Below are 7,418 nucleotides of genomic sequence, written 5' to 3'. Positions count from 1 at the left end.
GATGAAAGGGGAGTTTGAGGAAATTGATTGAGACTATTGAGTTTGAGAGAATTGATACATGTATATGTATGGCTGAGTCCTTTTGCTGTTCAACTGAACTATCACAACACTGTTAATTGGCTGTACTCCAAGACAAAATAAAAAGTTAAAACTTTATTCATTTAAAAAAATAAAATTTCAATTTAATGTTAATTAACTATCTTCCACTAAAATAAAGATGCCCAAAGAATTTTAAAATCAGCTGTTTAAAATTTTAAATACTACAAATTTCATAATATACAAATAATTCTAAACAATAAAATGTGCCTTACTATAAATTACGAAGGTGCTTCTTTTAGCTCATGAAGTCCCACAATCTGAGTTCGTCATCATTTACATTTTTCATAAAGTTGTTAAAATATCTGGTTATTTTTTTTCCCCCCAAATCATCATCAATATATTTATTTGAGGGAGAAAGGGTCAAATCTTATTAGGAACTTTTATATATATATTTATTTAGGCTGTGCTGCGTCTTCACTACTGAGCCTGGGCTTTCTCTACTTGTGCTGAGCCATGGCTACTCTTCATTGAAGTGCACGGACTTCTCACTGCGGAGGCTTCTCTTTCTGCATAGAGCGCAGGCTGTAGTCACATGGACTCCAGCAGTTGCGGCACACAGGCTTACTGCTCCGCAGCATGTGGGATCTTCCCTGATTGAGGATTGAACCTATGTTCCCTGCACTGGCAGGCAGATCACTCTCCACTGTGCCACCAGGGAAGTCCCAGGACCTTTACATTGGATAGGACTAGAGCCACCATCTGCCTAACGCTTGGGTATTCACAACCGCACGGGTAACCATATCCTGCATGAAAGGCATCGCCATTAAACAGACAAGCATTTGACGAGGCGGCCATGTTCTGAGCAGTCACATGATTTCCATCCAGAAGATGCCGCCAGTGTTGAGAAAAATAAAGTGAGCTTCCAGCAAAGACCTGGACAGGCTGGTGGCCTTGTGAAAGGGGATCACAGTCTATTTACGAAGCAAGAGAGCAAAGGTCCCAGCTGGCCAGCAGGATCAGAGCCGGGGCTGATGCCAGAGATGTGAATGGGGGAGGGTGGTACCTGACCTCACAACCCTTTGCCCATCCAACTTGGGCCTCCACAAGCCATTCTCTGGTCCCCTGCACAGGACAGACTTAGGAAATGTGCAAAGTAGGGGAGTCTGCCCCAGTTCCCCAGCCCTACCCCAACTTCCCGGGTCTAACAGTCATCAATCCACTGGTCGCAGCTTCAACCCCACCCAACCCTGCTTCCAGAGAAGCATAGGGGGAATATAGAAACCGGAGTCCAGCCAGTCTGGAGGACTTCTAGGTGCTGCTCCGTTGCTCTGACAGGTGCCTGGAAATGATCAGGCCTCACCACAGTGGCCAGGCTCAGACAGCATGGTTTTTTGGGTGATTTGTGAACTGAACTGAACTCTGTTTGTTGTCATTGTTACTCAGTCACTCAGTTGTGTCTAACTCTTTGCAACCCTATGAACAGCAGCATGCCAGGATTCCCTGTCCTCCACTATCTTCTGGAGTTTGCTCAAACTCATGTCCATTGAGTTGGTGATGCCATCTAACCATCTCTTCCTCTGTCGTCCCCTTCTCCTCCTGCCATCAGTCTTTCCCAGCATTCCAGTGAGTTGGCTCTTCAGCTGAGGTGGCCAAAGTATTGGAGCTTCGGCTTCAGCATCAGTCTTTTCAATGAACATTCAGGGTTGATTTCCTTTAGGATTGACTGGCTTGATCTCCTTGCAGTCCAAGGGACTCTCAAGAGTCTTCTCCAACACCATTATTCAAAAGCATCAGTTCTTTAGCATTCAGCCTTCTTTATGGTCCAACTCTCACACCCATATGTGACTACTGGAAAAAAACCATAGCTTTGACTATACAGAACTTTGTTGGCAAAGCGATGTCTCTACTTTTTAATATGCTTTCTAAGTTTGTCATAGTTTTTCTTCCAAGGAGCAAGCGTCTTCTAATTTTATGACTGCAGTTACCATCAGCAGTGATTTTAGAGCCCAAGAAAAAAAGTCTATCACTGATTCTATTTTTTCCCCATCTATTTGCCATGAAGTGATGGCATTGGATGCTACGATCTTAGTTTTTTGAATACTGAGTTTTAAGTCAGCCTTTTCACTTTCCTTTCACCTTCATCAACACACTCTTTAGTTCCTTTTCCCGCTCTGCTCTAAGGGTGGTGTCATCTGCATATCTGAAGTTGTTGATGTTTCTCCTGGCAGTCTTGATTCCAGCTTGTAATTCATTCAGCCCAGCATTTCACATGATGTGCATTCTGCAAGTAAGTTATAAGCAGGGTGGCAATTACAACCTTGACGTACTCCGTTCACAATTCTGAACCAGTCCACTGTTCCATGTCCAATTCTAACTGTTGCTTCTTGACCTGCAGACACGTTTCTCAGAATCTAGGCAAGGTGGTCTGGTATTCCTATCTCTTTAAGAATTGTCCACAGTTTGTTGTGATCCACACAGTCAAAGGCTTTAGCATAGTCAATGAAGCAGAAGGTTTTCTGGAGTTCTCTTGCTTTTTCTATGATCCAATGGATGTTGGCAATTTGATCTCTGGTTCCTCTGCCTCTTCTAAATCCTGCTTGAACATCTGGAAGTTCACGGTTCATGTACTTTTGAAGACTAGCTTGAAAGATTTTGAGCATTACTTGCTGGTATGTTTAATGAGTGCAACTCTGTGGTAGTTTGAACATTCTTTGGCACTGTCTTTCTTTGGGATTGGAAAGAAAACTGACCTTTTCCAATCCTGTTGCCACTGCTGAGTTTTCTAAATTTGCTGACATATTGAATGCAGCACTTGAATAGCATCATCATTTAGGATTTGAAATAGCTCTGCTGGAATTCCATCACCTCTACTAACTTCGTTCTTCGTGATACTTCCTAAGGCCCACTTGACTTTACACTCACACTGCAGGACATCTGTCTTTAGGTGAGTGATCACACCATTGTGGTTATCTGTGTCATTAGTACCTTTTCTGTATAGTTCTTCTGTGTATTCTTGCCACCTCTTCTTAATATCTTCTGCTTCTGTTAGGTCTGTACCATTTCTGTCCTTTATTATGCCCATCTTTGAATGAAATGTACCCTTGGTATATCTCATTTTCTTGAAGAGAGCGCTAGTCTTTCCCATTCTAGTGTTTTTCTCTATCAGTTTGAATTGTTCGCTTTAAGAAGGCCTTCTTATTTCTCCTTGCTATTCTTTGGAACTCTGCATTCAGATGGGTATATCTTTCCTTTTCTCCTTTGCTTTTTGGTTCTCTTCTTTTCTCAGCTATTTGTAAGGCCTCCTCAGAAAACCATTTTGTCTTTTTGCATTTCTTTTTCTTGGGAATGGTTTTATCACCACCTCCTGTACAATGTTATGAACCTCCATGCATAGTTCTTCAGGCACTCTGTGTACCAGATTTAATCCCTTGAATCTATTTGTCACCCCCACTGCATAATCATAAGGGATTTGATTTAGGTCATACCTGAAAGGCCTAGTGGTTTTCCCTACTCTTTTCAATATAAGTCTGAATTTTGCAATAAGGAGTTCATGATCTGAACTACAATCAGCTCCTGGTCTTGCTTTTGTGATTATAGAACTTCTCTGTCTTCGGCTGCAAATATAACCAATCTGATTTTGGTATTGACCATCTTGTGATGTTCATGTGCAAAGACGTTTCTTGTGTTGTTGGAACTGGTGATAGCAACAGTGCTTGCTATCACCAGTGCATTGTCTTCGGAAAATTCTGTTAGGGTTTGCCTGCTTCATTTTGTATTCCAAGGCCAAAGGTGCTTGTTACTCCAGGTATCTCTTCACTTCCTGCTTTTGTATTCCAGTCTCCTATGATGAAAAGGACATCTGTTTTTGGTGTTAGTTCTAGAAGGTCTTGTAGGTAAGTCTTCATATAAGCGTTCAACTTCACTTTCTCCATCATTAGTGGTTGGGGCATAGACTTAGATTACTCTAATACTGAATGGTTTGCCTTGGAAATGAACAGAGATCCTTCTGTTGTTTTCACATGATTCATTTTACTTCAGGACAAAGCACGATCCTGATGCCACCCAGCAGAAAAGCACACTGGAGCCTCAGACGTGCTGGCCTTGCACACTCAGGTCCTTCTAGCAGTGGGGCCAGGATTGGAACACTGGGGAGTGAGCAGGGAACCTGGCATGCAACCCACAGTTATTCACAGCCATGAGATTGCTGAGCAGCAGGAAGGGGTAGGTCAACATGCTAACTGAGACCCCCATCACAAATTTAGGGTGGCTCCAGATGGCCAGGGCCTGGCTGAACTGGGAACCTGGATTGTGGTCTCATTGCCCAGCCCTCCTGGGGTGTCCCTCATGCAGTCACCACCAGGTAGGCATTGCTGAAGTGGTCAGCAGGCCCCTAGGAAAACTGCATCTCCCAGGAGTTGAGGGGTTAAGCCCAGAGAGAATCCCAGCAGCCGCTCTTCTGTGAAAATCTTCCCTGTGGGGCTCAACTCTGGGCTGTCCTTGGCCCTCCGTCCACAGAACCAACTGTGCAGCTCATGGAGACGATAGGCAGAGGGGCAGGCCAGCATGTGGGACCCGACCTGCATTGGTGTCTCTAGGGGTCTCCTTCACCACTTCTGTTCAGAGATGTCCTCATGTCATCTGTGCTGGAAGCCATCTCCATCTCAGCCAGAGGAGAGATGGAGATACCATCCAGGTCATTGTGGGGAGGGTGGCAGACATCAGCCAGGGGCTCAGGCCTGGGAACAGCCTAGCTTCCCATCTGCTTGCACAGGGTCCGCAGTGTAGATGAGGAAGCTTTGTGGGCAGAGGACCTTCCTCCCCGGCATGCTGGTCCCAATGGTGGGACCACTCATGACCTATCTGGATAAGAGACTTCACGTAGAGCAGCGGGTTCCTGATCACTGCCTTACCCAGCACTGGGAAAAGAGCCTCAGTGGCCCGGGTGTTTTCCCTGGAGCCCAGCCTCATGGATGCACCACAGGTCTGGGGTATGTGCTGGGGTGCCAGTGGCAAATGGGGAGCCTGGGCCTGCATCCACGCTGATACTCTGCCTCAGCTCTTTCTTGGGCTCCCCACCTCCCATAACTATCTGGTAACTGAGCACAGAAGAATTGATGCTTTTGAACTGTGGTGATGGAGCAGACTCTGGAGAGTCCCTTGGACTGTAAGGAGATCAAACCAGTCAATCCTAAATGAAATCAACCCTGAATATTCACTGGAAGGACTGATGCTGATGCTGAAGCGCCGATACTTTGGCCATCTGATGTGAAGAGCTGACTCATTAGAAAAGACCCTGATGCTGTGGAAGATTGAAGACAGGAGGAGAAGGGAGCAACAGAGGATGAGATGGTTGAATGGCATTACTGACTCAGTGGACTTGAGTTCAAGCAAACTCCAGAAGATGGTGAAGGACAGGGAAGCCTGGCCCGCTGCAGTTCATGGGGGTCACAAAGAGTCAGGCATGACTTAGTGACTAAACAAAAACAACAGTTTTAAAAATCTACTAAATGTCCACTGACAGAGGAATAGATACAGAAGACGTGGTACGTATACACAATGGAATATTACTCAGCCATAAAAAGAATGAAATAATGCTAGGCAGAGAAAGACACGTACTACATGATATCATGTATACGTGGATTCTTTAAAAATGGTACAAATGAACTACTTACAAAATAGAAATATAGAAAACAAATTTATCATTGCCAAGGTGGACAGTAGGGGAGGGATAAATTGGAAGATTTGGATTAACATATACATACTACTATACATAAAATAGATAAGAACCTGCCGTGTAGCACAGGGAACTGTACTCAGTACCCGTTAATGGCCTATATTGGAAAAGAATATAAAAGAGTGGATACGTGTATATGCATAACTGAATCACTTTGGTGTATAGCAGAAACTAATACAACATTGTAAATCAACTATTTGTTGTTTGTTGTTCAGTTGCTCAGTCATGTCTGACTCTTAGTGACCCCACGGACTGCAGCATGCTTGGCATCCCTGTCCATCACCAAGTCCCAGAGCTTACTCAAACTCATGTCCATTGAGTTGGTGATGCCATCCAATCATCTCACTTTCTGTCGTCCCCTTCTCCTCCAGCCTTCAATCTTTCCTAGCATCAGTGTCTTTTCCAAAGAGTCGCCTCCTCGCATCAGGTGGCCAAAGTACTGGAGCTTCAGCTTCAGCTTCAGCATCGGTCCCTCCAACGAGTATTCGGGACTGATTTCCTTTAGGATCGACAGGTATTGATCTCCTTGCAGTCCTAGGGACTCTCAACAGTCTTCTTCTCCAACACTGCAGTTCAAAAGCATGAATTCTTTGGGGCTCAGCCTTCGTTGTGGTCCAACTCTCACATCCATACATGACTCCTGGAAAAACCATAGCTTTGACTATATGGACCGTTGTCGGCAAAGTATTGTCTCTGCTTTTTAATACACTGTTTAGGCTTGTCATAGCTTTTCTTCCAAGAAGCAAGTGTCTTTTAATTTCATGGCTGCAGTCACCATCTATAGTGATTTTGTAGCCCAAGAAAGTAAAGTCTGTCACTGTTTCAATTTTTTCCCCATTTATTTGCCATGAAGTGATGGGACTGGATGCCATGATCTTAGTTTTCTGAATGTTGAGTTTTAAGCCAGCTTTTTCACTTTCCTCTTTCACCTTCATCAAGGGGCTGTTTGGTTCTTCTTTGCTTTGTGCCATAAGACTGGTGTCATCTGTATATCTGAGGTTATAAGTCCTCTTGGAGGAGGTCCCTGTTAGAAGCTGATGATCCACAAACTGGAGAACAATTATAAGAAAGAGGTTCTTGCCCTGTTGGAAAAGTTCTAGGGCCCACAACAGATTTCCCAACCTGGGAATTCGGCAAAGAGACTGAGAACCCCCAGGGAATTTGACTTTGAAGGCTGGTGGGATTTGATTTCAGAACTTCCACAGGACTGGGGAAACAGACTCTTGGAGGGCACAGCAAAACCTTGTGTGCACCAGGACACAGAAGAAAGGAGCAGTGACCCCACAGGAGACTGAGCCAGACTTGCCTGTGAGTGTTTGGGAGTCTCCAGCAAAGGTGTGGGCGACAGTGGCCTGCCACGGGGTCAGGGGCACTGACTACAACAGTCCTGGGAGCTGCAGTGTGCTGGCATAAGTCCTTTTGAAGGAAGTCGCCATTACTGCCATTGCCCCTACTATAGTTTGGCCTCAGGCCAAACTACAGGGAGGGAACACAGGCCTACCCATGAGCAGAAAATTGGATTAAAGATTTGCTGAGCCCATCAGAGCAAGACCCAGTTGTCCCCACAGCCAGTCCCTCCCATCAGGAAACTTCCATAAACCTCTTATCCTCATCCATCAGAGGACAGACAGAATGAAATCAATGA

The 7,418-nt window shown here is 44.9% G+C and overlaps 1 pseudogene; it reads right to left on the bottom strand.

Moving 5' to 3' along the window:
• LOC102190900 lies at nucleotides 4,069-4,865 on the bottom strand (annotated as a pseudogene).

This window comes from Capra hircus, chromosome 17 (genome assembly GCF_001704415.2).
Source record: "Capra hircus breed San Clemente chromosome 17, ASM170441v1, whole genome shotgun sequence".
NCBI lineage: Eukaryota > Metazoa > Chordata > Mammalia > Artiodactyla > Bovidae > Capra > Capra hircus.
This window is presented reverse-complemented; position numbering and strand designations above follow the sequence as displayed.